General features: G+C 39.4%; 1 protein-coding gene across 6 annotated transcripts in view; it reads left to right on the forward strand.

Annotated features, from left to right (window-relative positions):
• Positions 1-13972, forward strand: part of APP (amyloid beta precursor protein) — a 291865-nt gene that overhangs the window by 212637 nt on the left and 65256 nt on the right. The window lies entirely within an intron of this gene.

Raw genomic sequence — 13972 nt, forward strand, 5'->3', positions numbered from 1 at the left:
GCCCTCTCCTCCCTCCCCCTCTCCTCCCATCCCCTCCTGTCGCCTTCCTTTCCCTTCCCTTTCCTTTCCTTTCTTTCCTTTCAGGGTCTTGCTCTTTCACCCAGACTGGCATGCAGTGTCCCAGTTATATCTCACTGTAGCCCCCACTTCCTGGGCTCAAGCAATCCTTTTGCCTCAGCCTCCTGAGTGTTGGGTCTATAGACGTTCCACCATGTGTGGCGAATTTTTTAAAATTTTTTGCAAAGACAAGGTCTCGTTTTGTTACCCAGACCTCAACTGATCCTTTCACCTCGGCTTTTTAAAGTGCTGATATTACAGGCATGAGCCACCCTGACTCACCTTTATATCTTTCCTTTGTAATAAAATGTGGCTGGGTGGTCACAGGCCTGGAGTCTAGGGGGCATTACCTGCCATTTTTGTTAAGTTACCATCTTTAAGTGTTCATTTAAGTTTTAATGTTGTATGGCTTGACCTGGCATTTGGGTCTGCACTTTGGCAGGCACAAGAAAATTGTAAATCCCTTCTTTTTTGGTGGGGACAGAGTCTTGCTCTGTCGCCCAGGCTGGAGTGCGGAGTGCAGTGGCGCGATCTTGGCTCACTGCAAGCTCCGCCTCCCAGGTTCACACCATTCTCCTGCCTCAGTCTCCCGAGTAGCTGAGACTACAGGTGCCCGCCACCATGCCTGGCTAATTTTTTGTATTTTTGTTTTAAAGCAGAGACAGGGCTTCACCGTGTTAGCTAGGATGGTCTCGATCTCCTGACCTTGTGATCTGCCCGCCTCAGCCTCCCATCTCCTGACCTTGTGATCTGCCCGCCTCAGCCTCCCAAAGTGCTGGGATTACAGGCACAATTAAATCCCTTCTTGAGGACTTACATACATTCCTCTTGAAGACATAAATCCAGAGCTTGCTGGTGGTTGTCTGAAAAAGGTCACATCTTGTAATAGGAGTCATACATAAATATTTCTGAGATCTCTGTCTTACCACCGTGCCTGGAAAATGCGGACAGCTGTATTCAGTAAATGTTATTTGAATATAAGTAAATCAAAAGTGTTCTTTCTATAGGTTCTGTAGATGTTATCACTTAGAATAATTATCTCTCTAACCCTCACCAAATTCTACTGTATATTCTCAGATTTTGCAAACATGGGATTCCAAAACAGTGTGGATTGTTTTCAGTCTCTTTGAAGCTCGGATTTAAATCATACTTTTACACAGTTTTTAAATCTAAACGTGGAAGTGTTATGAGATGTTGTTTTTGTGCAGCTAGAATTCTTTGTTCTAATGAATTTCATTTTGTGAGTCCCTGTGTCTGAGTATGCTGTATGTTTCAAATTTCTGATTTAATTATCTACCTATAGACAAACACATTGAATGGTCAACCTAAAAATGCATTATTCAACTCATATTTAGAGTCATATGTATATATGCACATGTATATAAAAGAAGTACTTTGGGCTGGATGTGGTGGCTCAGAGCTGTAATCCCAGCACTTTGGGAGGCTGAGGTGGGAGGATCCCTTAAGCCCAGGAATTTGAGACCACCCTAGGCAACATAGAAAGACCCTATCTCTACCAAAAAAAAAAAAAAAAAAGATTGTTTTAATTAGCCAGGCATGATGGTGTGTGCCTGTAGTCGCAGCTGCTCGGGAGGCTGAGGTGGGAGCGTGAGCCAGGGAAGTCAAGGCTGCAGTGAGCTCTGATGGTGCCACTGCACTCCAGCCTGGACAACAAAGCAAGACCCTGTTCCAAAATTAAAAATTTTAAAATGAAATAAATACTTGAAATACTACAATTATTAAAACAGTTATTTTCCCCATGGGAAAAAAAGTTGAGCAGAGCTATATCTTTGCACTCAGAAAAACTCTTATCTATTGAAGGCTAGTGACTCTTCTAAGTACCAACCCCCTTAACCTTTTTACTTTCCTAAGACTTTCTTTGGAAAATCAAGGAGTTAGCACTTTTTTCCCCTGGAAAAATTAAATGCCTCTCCAGAGCTGCAGCACACGTGGTTAACTTCCGTCACCTTTGGAGGCCTCCAAGCTACCAAATTAAATACTTAAAGCTAAGCATTTGTCATTTCTTGACCTGCCCTCTACAGTCATGCACTTCCTGCTTTTTGCTTTGTTAGGGCTAGTACTCACGCTATTCATAGCTTCATGAAACAGGAACTAAATGCTGTCTGAGCCTTTCCTCTTGTAACTCTCAGGGTTCTACTTATCCTTCATAGACAGAAGATGATGATATGTCCTGACTGGTAAAGAGAAATTAGACTTAATATGATCCTGTACAGTTAAACCAAAGGCTGGATAGGGATTTTTTATTTAAATCAACTTTCTGTTGTCGGCCCAGGTCTGGAAAACCTTAGCACCCCCTAATTAATAAGAATTGAAGTGTTTTAAAGATAAGGGATACACAGCCAAACCCTTCTTTGTAATTCTGACATTTTTGGTGTTTTTACAGATACTTAGCCTAAATCTTTCGTTAGACAGTATCATGATTATTATTCTGACTTCAACAACTTTTGCATTTTCTAGAGGGAAATGAGAATTAGAAAACATTTTCTTGCACATCTGTCTACTTAACTATGCCAGTTGTGTTGTTTTGATTTTCCCAGTGCCTTACGATTGAAGCCATTTTATCCATACTAAAATTCATTTCATGCTTGTATCTGCTGCTTCACACTCAGGCTCTCAGTTTAATTGAGCAAAAAGAATGTTGGCAGTTTCTATAGCATCGGCACCCTTCTTTCCTTTCTCATTTTTGAATGGTTCAGCCAAATGTTAAATTTTGCTGAGATCTCTGAAAATTTCTTCATAGAATTCTTTGATAGAACATGAATTGTGTGAGACTCTTCATTAAAGAGCATGGTTTCATCTCTAAGTTGAGATTTTGCTCAAAGCTATTTGGTAAATTTCAGCAGCAGAGCAATAAATGTTCAACAAAAAGCAGCAGTCACTGGAGATAACAAGGGTAGGAGTTAATGGGAGCTTTGCTACAGGTAAACAGGTGATGGCATGAGGAGGTTTTAACCACCTCATAAATAAATTCTTAGCCATGATATGATGTGGATTGCAACTCAACCAAACTTTAACCAATGTGGGTGTTGGTGTAACTTTGTTTTCTAAAGCAAAACAGAAATTGAGGTACTAAATTTGAGCTTTTATATGATACTGCTAATTACCCTTCACCGAAACAAACCAATTATTTCTACTCATCACTTTTCATTGCAAAAGAAATTATCTTATAAAATATATGTATATAGCATATATCTCCAAAGCAAATACAGAACATCTGTACCTCCATGTAACTGATAATAAATAAGTTAAAAATTATTCACTGAGTTCTTGGTATGTGGAGAGATGAATATTACAATGTTTAAGGCATTCCACCGGCAGGTTTTGAATATAATCAAAATTTTATAAAACTAATCAGAATGGAATTAAAAGTTAAAAGACTGCCAGGCCAAAAAAATCATCTTTCAGAAAAGCAAATAATTGTTCTACACCTACATATTTATTATTTATTTGTTCACCATTCATTTATTTTTAGTTGAGTTCTGCATACATTGGTGAGCAAAGGGGAACTCATTAGCTTGAGCACTTCTAAGGGCAAACCCAATAACAAATAATGGATGGGAAGGAAAATGGGAGAATTAGCATTTATTGAACAAAATTTTATAAACTATGCTGAATGGTATACATGCTCTTTCAGTAAAGCCACTCAGTGCTATTACTTCCCTACCTTCTGAATGTTTACCAAGTTCAACAAACAGATCTTGCTACATACTAATGGGAAGTATGTAACAAGAGATACTAGTGGTTTCTGGTTTTCATTAAGTTACATAGAACATTAAGAAGTATGTTGGAAAGGCATTAGCTTAAGAGCTGTCTTGTGCCACTGAGGCCATATTCATCATCCAGATTCCCTCCACAGTGGAGCCCTGCTCAGTCACTGCCTTCAGAATGCAAACAGGTCTTCATAGGATGCTATTAAAACCCATAGCACCATATGGTTTGAAGCTCTGCTTTCTTCCAGCAAACACACGTATTGTAATGTTAATATATATGTTCATTTTATCCTTGACAACGAACATGTATTATGAAAATATAAATATTTAGTTTTTGTAGACAAATAGCACAGTATTTAAAGATCCAGTAGTTATTCACCTGTCTGGTATGGCTGATATTTGCCCTAAAGAACAGATGGGCAGCAAAGAATTCTCACCCTGGAAGCACGTGCACATACACACGCAAACACAGTCTCACATAAGCTGTAAGAGGTTTATTCGTTGTGTGAAAGTTGACCATGGATCCCAGTTTAAAGATGCTAGGTGGTGTTTGGATTTTAAGCATCATTACCTTGAGTTTCCTTATATAAATGTTTTAAAATCAACAAAAATACTCAGAATTTCTAATAGGTCATAACACTGACTAGGTGTGGGAAGAGGAGAGGGTAAAATTAAAAGAAACGCAAATGTGCTTTTCTTTGAATAGGCTAACCAGTTAGAGAATGTACGAATCAGGACCGGCATAGTCCAAGTAGGAATGTGCAAAATTAAAGCAGACTGCTGTAAATCTCTCTTAAAAAGTCAAGAATATGTTACAGTTGACATTTTCGGATGATCAGACCGTTTGACAAATCTTTGCAAGGGTCTGAGTTAGTTGAAAATATCTTCTGTTTATGATGTCAGCAACACTGTGGGCTTCGCCTTCTGGGTTGTACTAATAATTCTGTTCATCATTAAGGGCTTACACGTTTCACTGTTTGACTAAACAAAGCTCAAAGACATTTTCTGTCCTTTCTGTACTCCCAGGTCAGAAGATCTTAGCTCTTTATCCATACTATGCTCGAGTTTGTCTGAAAGCATGAATCAGGGGGTTGTGTTGGGTGCTAAATTTCAGTTCCATATGCTGTCTTCACTAATTTATGACTGTGGTCTGTACAACCAAAATAAATTATTTCTGAGAACTAGCAAAATACTCTGGAAAAAATTTATGAAACCTACCGGATTTGACAAAAAGCTCAGCCGGGCGCAGTGGCTCACACCTGTAATCCCAGCACTTTGGGAGGCCAAGGTGGGCAGATCACCTGAGGTCAGGAGTTCGAGACCAGCCTGACCAACATGGAGAAACCCTGTCTGTACTAAAAATACATAATTAGCTGGGTGTAGTATCTCATGCCTGTAATCCCAGATACTCGGGAGGCTGAGGCAGGAGAGTCACTTGAACCCAGGTTGCAGTGAGGGGAGGTCACACCATTGTACTCCCCCCTGGGTAACAAGAGTGAAACTCCATCTCAGAAAAAAAAAAGAAAAAAGGTCACTAAATGATGAGAGAATTAAAAACACTCCTATTTTCTACCTTTTATATAAACTCCTGTCTTTAATTCCTAGGTTTGCCATCTTTATAACCTCTACCTAGGAGCAAGTGATTTATAAAGGGATTCCTCCTACTCCGTCTGCAAATTGGGGTTAATTTTTCTGCTCCTTCTGCAATTCATGTTGTTCTAGCTTTTGTTATTCATAATTAGAAAAGCAAAAGGATTAATCGAAAGTTGAGACAAAATTGTAAAGTGGGAAGATGTCTTCCTCTCTAAGAGGAGAAAGATTGTTAGGGGAAATACGTGGAGGCTTTGGTGACACATCCCTATTAGGAAGTGATCTGCTTCCACGGGAAGGAGAGAACAGATGATAGATGACTCCTGGATGCGCCTGTGTTATGTTCAGTACAAAATCAGAGAGCCGTATCAGCAAACCGGATACCCTGGGAAGGGACATTGGGATAACTCGTTGGCCATAAGCAGAAGTTTGGCTCTGGCCTTATGAACTAAGGGGATTAATAGAGATTAGTTGTTCAATATCCTTCCATCTAACGCATCCATATTGTCAAAACTTAAAAAACACCAAAGGGGGAGAGTGTGAGAATCTATTGCCATTTTCTCCATTGCTTCATTCAAGACTTCTGTGTCCAACTTTGCATGGGATTATCATTTGTCCTTTTATACTCACCTTAAACTACAAAAATCATTTGTTTGCCTTTCTGAAGAAAAGAAGGTAGATAAATTTTGCCGTGGACTTTAAAAATTTAGCTCAACTCCTGGCATTAAAAACAATAAAGGTTGTGATTCGGGGGTTCCCGTGGCAGTTTCCCCAAATGTTACGTTTGACTAAGATCGTGTCAAGCACAGAGAGATTTAAGTGTGATTTTGTAAACCTGCACACAATTTTCTACATTTTATATGCTCAAGATTTCTTGAAATCCAAGGTGTAAAACTGTGAAAATAATAGCTGTGAACCTATTTATGAAAGCAGGAGAGAATTGCTTTGTTCAGTTTTGGAAACCACCAGGGTGCCATTTAATGCTCCAGGAGAGGGTTTTCTGTGACCTGGAAAGGTTAGGGTGATTCCCCTACAGTGAGTCATTTACTTCTTTCTTGGCAGGATTACGCCCAAGGCTTTTAAAGGCAATTGACAGTTCACTCCCTTCCATAAGAAACGGGTTTATGGCACAAGTGTCTATTATGATAAGATGCCAGATTTCTAGATCAAGCATAAAGCTATGGAGTGGGACAATAGGACTGAATAATTTTAGTACACTTCCCACGTGAACTGTCAAGTAGTAAGCTACATATTCAGACCATGACTGGCATTGAGTCATCCTGCCATTAGTCAAATGTATGAGACTTTTCCCAAGTCCCAGCAATGCCAAATTTGATAAATTGTATAAAAGAAAAATGAAAAAGTAAATACATCTGAGAAATGGGGAAATTAATTAAAAAAAAAAAAAAAGTACTAGCACTGGGGGCGGTGGCTCACACCTGTAATCCCAGCTCTTAGGGAGGCCGTGGCAGGTGGATCACCTGAGGTCAGGAGTTTGAAACCAGCCTAGCCAACGTAGTGAGACACTATCTCTACTAAAAATACAAAAATTAGGTCGGTGTAAGGGCACATGCCAGTAATCCCAGCTACTCAGGGAGCTGGGGCAAGAGAATTGCTTGAACACAGGAGGTGGAGGTTGCAGGGAGCACGCCACTGCACTCCAGCCTGGGCTACGGAGTGAGACTCCATCTCCAAAAAAAAAAAAAAAAGTATTAGCTTTTATCAGGAAAGGCCATTAAATTTTCTTCAATGTTACCCACATCAATTTGCCATCAAACTATAAGAACATAGTATGTGAGATGTTTTAAAATTAATGAAACAAATCTTTTTGAGATGAGTGTGTACATGCTGTGAAGTCCATTAAATATTTTCTGGGAAGAGTTCCCAGTTAAAACTACTTTCCAAAGCACCCAAGCACCCTATATAGATAAATCAAGTGGGTTTATTAATATCAATATTTCTGTGAAAATTAGGGAGGCCACTATTCTGAGTAGCGAGGTGCTTGTTTTCTACTTGAAGACCGCGAAGGATATTCTGCACCACTGGGCCTATTTCTGAAATTGTATCTAGTGGTAGTTTACCCATTAATTTAATTAACAAACATTTATAAGCAACCAAATTGTGGCGGGAACTGTGCCTAGAGGTAGAAATACATTACACTCCTGTTTCCAGAGAGGAAAATGAGTAATGTTCTAAAATGTAAATCTTATGTTTCTCTTTCCTCTTGCTGTAAATGATGTCTAAGCCATTTTGGTAGTGCCTATTCTGAATCCTTTAATAAATTACTTTGAATGATTTTTGTAAAAGACAGTGTGATTGTGAGGTGAGTTTAGTACAAATTAAAAAGTGCCACATCAGTTGCAAACAGCACATAATTATGAGCTAAACACTCTTTCAGAAACAGTAGTGACAATAAATAGGATTCGGTATAATTAATCCCCCCGGGACAAATCTCTTCCTCTGTTCTTTGCCATATATTTTAATAATAAGATTAGCCATCTAATGCCAGTATAACCAGACTGTGGTATTAATATACAGAAAAATTATTTCTAGTAACAGAAGATTTAAAGACATGAGGGTGATCCAGATTACATGCCTGCAGGTTAAAAGAAAAAAAAAAGTGTCTCTTAAACTCTCCTTATCAATATCCTTTTCATGAGCCACTGAATTCTTATGTTTTTCTGATCATATGAATAACCCATCTTATATGAATATTGTGACAATAGTAATAGCAATTACTTTAAGAGAATATGTTTCTATAGAGATAACAGAGGGTTTTTTTTCCCCTACCATTCCTGTATGAAGGTTTCTGTGTTTTTAATTAAAATTTTAAGAAATTCATCTTTGGCCTAGCGTAATAAAATAAACCCCACTAGACAATCAAGAGACCTTGTTATTCTTAGATACATTATTATAGCTCTAGAAATTACAAATGTTAAGCCTGGAGGATTTGTGTTTTGGTCAAAAGTTGTAAGGGCAATTATTTGTTTATTTGAATGAAGTATGCGTGAGTCATATCAAAAGGAGGGAGGTCTTTTTTTTAACCTAAACAAAAATATAAAAGTATAGGGAACTGTTACCTGTGTGAACCCAGCAAATCTGAGACAGGTCTCAGTTAATTTAGAAAGTTTATCTTGCCAAGGTTGAGGGTGCATCTGTGTCACGGCCTCAGGAAGTCCTGACGACGTGTGCCCAAGGTGGTTGGGGCACAGCTTAGTGTTACACATTTTAGGGAGACATGAGGCATCAATCAATATATGTAAGAAGTACATTGGTTTGGTCTGGAAAGGTGAGACAGCTTGAAACAAAAAGCAGGAAGACCTGAAGTGGGGAGGAGGCGCCTAGGTCAGAGATAGGTGAGACGAACAGTTGCATTTTTTGAGTTTCTGATTAGCCTCTCCAAAGGAGACAGTCAGATTTGCGTCTATGTCAGTGAGCAGAGCAGTTGGCCCTAAGCAGTTCCCAGCTAGACTTTTCCCTTTAGCTTAGTGATTTGGGGGCCCCAAGAATTCTTTTCTTTTTACACCTGTTTTTTTTCTTTCTTAACTAAAAATAGTATTTGTTTCTGAGGGATAGACATAACTACCATTTTATTTGGTATGATTTATTGGCCTACTGTCCAACAAAGAAGCTAATCTGATTTTGTTTTCATTTCCAAGCATGATTCCTAGAAATGTGTTTAGGTGGCCAAGTCAATGAAGCAGAACCCTGTATGTCATTCATTTATTGGGAGATACCCTAAGGTCTTCCTGAATTATCTGATGTTCCCAGGCTTTGCTTATCCAATAGGCATTAGGAAGAAAAGGCTTGAGTTTATGTAGATTCTCACACAATGCTCATCTCAGCTCAGAAAAATAGTGAAGGTGTTTCCCAGGTCTCATTATCCCTGGAGGAGCTGAGGCCTAGGGAATCTTGAGAGCCTGCTTTGCTACTGTGTTACAGTGGCAGGCCAAATCTCACTAATGCAGGCCTCCGTAACAACTATTTCATTACTGACGGAGTGGTTAAGTTAAATACTAAACACTAAAAAAAGCCAGTGCCCTTATACAAAGGCTGGAATGTAACAAAAGCCCACCAAGAGTTTTGCCTAGGCCTTTCCTGGCAAAACGAAGGAATTCTTAACAGGACCCATCTAGGACTAACAAGTTTTATTGGGAGTCTGAAGAAACTCTCCATGCCTCCACAAACAAGTTAACTGGGGGTCTAAAGGAACTCCCAAACCTCCCTGATTTAGCAGGAGACAAGATAAGAGTAATCACCCCATCAACTGGACCCATTTAGATGAAGTAAATTTACTGAGGCTCCAGAGGAAGGTCTTCAGGACTCAGACCTTAGTTATAGATTAAAAGAAGTTAATCACTTATGTCTTGAGATGAATGTACACATATGTGTAGACATATAGCTTAGAAGGCATATAAGCTCTGGAAAACTTTGTAATTTTGAGTTGGTCTGGCACTAATTTCCAGGCCGTCTCCCTGTAACAGGTTACAGAAATAAAAACTCTTCCTCCCCAGTTCATCCACATCTCGTTATTGGGCCATGAGATATAGTAGCCCGACCCTCAGTTCAGTCCGGGAACATTATTCTCAAACTCGGGGTATTTTCAGGGTAAGTTAGGAATATATTTTGAAGCAGAATGGCAGTATTAAATGAGATCAGCAATTGAAAACATGCGAAGACATTCACCATTTAATTATCCATCTCAATAGAAGATGAGGATGAATTTAGCACTAGAAACCATGAATGTCACAAAAGCCTAACTTTAATACCTTGAATCACTTTCCAGTAATCCTAATCCTTTATCCACATTGACAGAGGACATTCCTATCTTCCTATTTCTTCTCCCCACACATTAGCTTAGTAATTAGCTAAATAATTTTATGCATTAGCTAAAGAATAATGGAACTCCAGAAACCTAGGACGGTAATTGAGAGACTGAACAAGCTAAATCTGAACCTTCTGCACAATTAAAGGAGCTGATGTTAGCATGGCCCACAGAATATTACTTGCACTTATAAGAACTAGCAAGTCGGGCAAGTACTCCTGGAACAGACTGTCTTTTCTAACCATGCAGTTATTTCTTTGTTTTTAACTTTGTTTTCCTTTGTTTGTGTTTGAGACGGAGTCTCATCCTGTCGCCCAGGCTGTAGTGCAATGGTGCAATCTCAGCTCACTGCAATGTCCGCCTCCCGGGTTCAAACAATTCTCCTGCCTCAGCCTCCCAAGTAGCTGGGACTACAGGCGCCTGCCACCATGCCCAGCTAATTTTTGTATTTTTAATAGAGATGGGGTTTCACCTTATTGGCCAGGCTGGTCTGGAACTCCTGACCTCGTGACCTGCCCGCCTTGGCCTCCCAAAGTACTGGGATTATAGGCATGAGCCACCGCGTCTGGTCAGTTTTTAACTTTGTAAATTGCTTTGTAGAACTATCTTAAACTTGGTCCATTTTAGATTCTCCTTGAAGGACCAGATCACAAAGTGATTAGGAGAAGAGGCTCTGGAGCCAGGCAGTGAGACTAACCCATTCTCACTCTAACACTATCTAGCTATGTAACCGTGGGTCAGGGATATAGCCTATGTAACCACAATCTCCTTTGTGCTTCATGCCTCACCAATAAGGTGGGGAGGGCTGCTATGACTTTGTCGTAGGGCTGAGATGAAGAGTTGATGAGTTACCAGCAAAAAGCATTTAATATACTGTCGCATTCAGAAGCAGTCAATACACATTGAACTCTTATTACCTAGAGGAAAGAAAGGGGTCGATGATTTATAGATAAGGCCTGAGTGAAAGAAATAAATGTGTATTGAGTATCAGCAATGGACTACACACCATGCTGGGTAACTATCACAGAACACATTTAATCTGCAAATACTGTCTGAAAGATACTGCCGTCTGAATTGCATAGATGGGAAAAGTCAAGGCTTTCGTGTTTATTTTTAAATGTATGTTAACATTAATAATTAATTGGCTGAGTGCAGTGGCTCCCACCTGTAATGCCAGCACTTTGAGGGGCCGAGGCGGGCGGATCATGAGATCAGGAGATGGAGACCATCCTGGCTAACACGGTGAAACCTCGTCTCTACTAAAAATACAAAAGAATTAGCTAAGCGTGGTGGCACGTGCCTGTAGTCCCAGCTACTCAGGAGACTGAGGCAGGAGAATCGCTTGAACCCGAGAGACAGAGCTTACAGTGAGCCGAGATCGTGCCACTGCACTCCAGCCTGGGAGACAGAGCAAGATTCCATCTCAAAGAATAGTAAGAAGAAGAAGAAGAAGAAGTAGTGGTAACATATGCTGTTTGTGGTGATAGTAGAAGAAAAAGGGAGATGCAGATGTTGGTTATCTGAAATGACCTCCACCTTCTCTAAATTGAAATTTAGCTTGAAGTAGGAATTCCAAGGCCAGCCTGGGGCCATAGCATCCTGGTACACCTGCTTGTTGGTGACAATCCTTTTAGGACAAAATGTCTTACGGAAACATTCATAGGTAACTAACTGGAAAAAAAAAGTTATGATGAAAAGCAGTTCTTACATTTTTTCTTTTTTTAAATTAAAAGACAGGCTGTTACTCTGTTTCCCAGGCTTGAGTACAGTTGTGCAATCAGGGCTCACTGCAGCCTCAACCTCCTGGGTTCAAACAATCCTCTTGACTCAACTTCCCAAGTAGCTGGGACTGCAGGCATGTGTCACTGCACCTAGCTAATTTTTAAATTTTTATTGTAGAGACAGGTTCTTGTAATGTTATCCAGGCTGATCTCAAACTCTTGGCTACAAGTGATCCTCCTGCCTCAGACTCCCAAAGCAATCCTTACTTTTTTACTTGCTTTTTTTTTCTTATTTAAACTCTTTAAAGGAAAATTCATCCCATTTTCTTCAAAACAATAAATCCTTTACAAGGGAGAAAAATGAAATAGAGCATCCATGAGGGCCAGGAGGGAACATCATGATTAAATGCAATTAGTTGCAACCCCTTCTGTCTCCAGCCTTGGATGTATAAGGGGGATGGTGATAGAACTAGAGAGATTTCTAAGACCTTGGTGCTTAATAACAAGCACGCATTGAGGGTGGTTGGGTAAGATCCTGATCACACAACCCTGCGTATCAAATACCCTTCACAATCAACAAGAGTCAACCTTTAATCTCTGATGTTTTCAAATGTGCTTTTTTTTTTTTTAATTCACGTGTATAACCTATCCTCTTTTCAATATATGGAGATCTAGCTTATCTGTCATTACCTCTTTTACTACTTTTCTTCTAAGATTTAAAAGGTCATCCTCTGATTTGTAAATTCGACCAGATTTCATAGTACAGATGAGAGTTGTAATGATATGTTGCCAAGAACTGTTGCAAGCTGTGATGTCTGTCTGGCGATTATGGAGCAGCACATTTCTTTTAGGAAAAAAGAATAAATAAGGCAGATGAGCACAAGTTTGTTTCATTTTTATTGTGTATATGTATTTGCTTTCTCGAGTATAGGAGCATGGCCTCTGTGGCAGGCATTCACCAAGCAAATACAGAGCACCCTCTGGGTCAGGCACTATGTTATCGGGGTTCCAAATTAAAAAAAAGAAGACCAAATCCAGCCCTATGGATCTCACATTAAAGAGGGAAGTAAGAATCATACATAATTTAATAAGTTGAGTTAGGTACATTAATGGGGATTTGCACCGTATTTCATGGGAGCACAGAAAAAGGGTACCTCGTTCCTCCTGAGATGGCAGGGAGATGGCTCCTAAGTTAATTAAGCAAAAGGGGAAGGAGAGGCACATCCCATAGAACATGGATAACACAACAGAAGCCCCATTACCCTCCGCCCCACCGCCACACACACACCATCTCTGGAATAAATTTTGTACCTTCCAGCTGGTTTTCAGGGTACTCATGGCACATGGGTTAATAATAACTAGGTTTGCCCAAATGACCAAAATTCTATTCCTGACATGAATTTTCACAGCTGGTTTTTTGTTTGTTTGTTTTAATGAAGAAGAAATGCGTGTCTTTGGAAATCATCCTACAAAATCATATAGTGGAAAGGATATAGCGATGAAATTGTTGAAGACCAGGGAACCTTTGTCCTTACTTTTTATTAGGATGGATGTTTTCAGGTAAAGCTAAAATAAAAATGAAATGGAACCAATTAGAAAGAAAATAGGAGCACTTAAGACAAAATGTAACTGATGCTGAAAGAAGTAGAATCTGATAGCTCAGAAAGAACTTAATTAAATTTCAAAGTAAAATAAATACAGTTTAGCAATGACCTTTCTCCTAGAACAATATAATGTCTCTTACAGCTCACTTACTCCTTGGCTTACAAAATAGTGATTAAATTTCCTGGTTTTCTCATTTTGATTATCGTATGTTACATGTTACTGGTGATGGGATTATCTGTGCGACATTACTCTGGTCTTCAGAATATGCATGTGGCAATGTAGTCTCACATATGCCCTTGTATACTTGCGTGGGAAAAGAGAAGGACCTAACTTAACCTGACACACCTCAAAGCTATTCTCTTTCTATAGCAGAATACTCCTATTTAAAAAGAAAATATTGAGTAAGGAGGACAATCATCGTATGTGTCAAGAATGCTAAATGC

The sequence above is a fragment of the Piliocolobus tephrosceles genome, chromosome 19, assembly GCF_002776525.5.
Source record: "Piliocolobus tephrosceles isolate RC106 chromosome 19, ASM277652v3, whole genome shotgun sequence".
Classification (NCBI taxonomy): Eukaryota; Metazoa; Chordata; class Mammalia; order Primates; family Cercopithecidae; genus Piliocolobus; species Piliocolobus tephrosceles.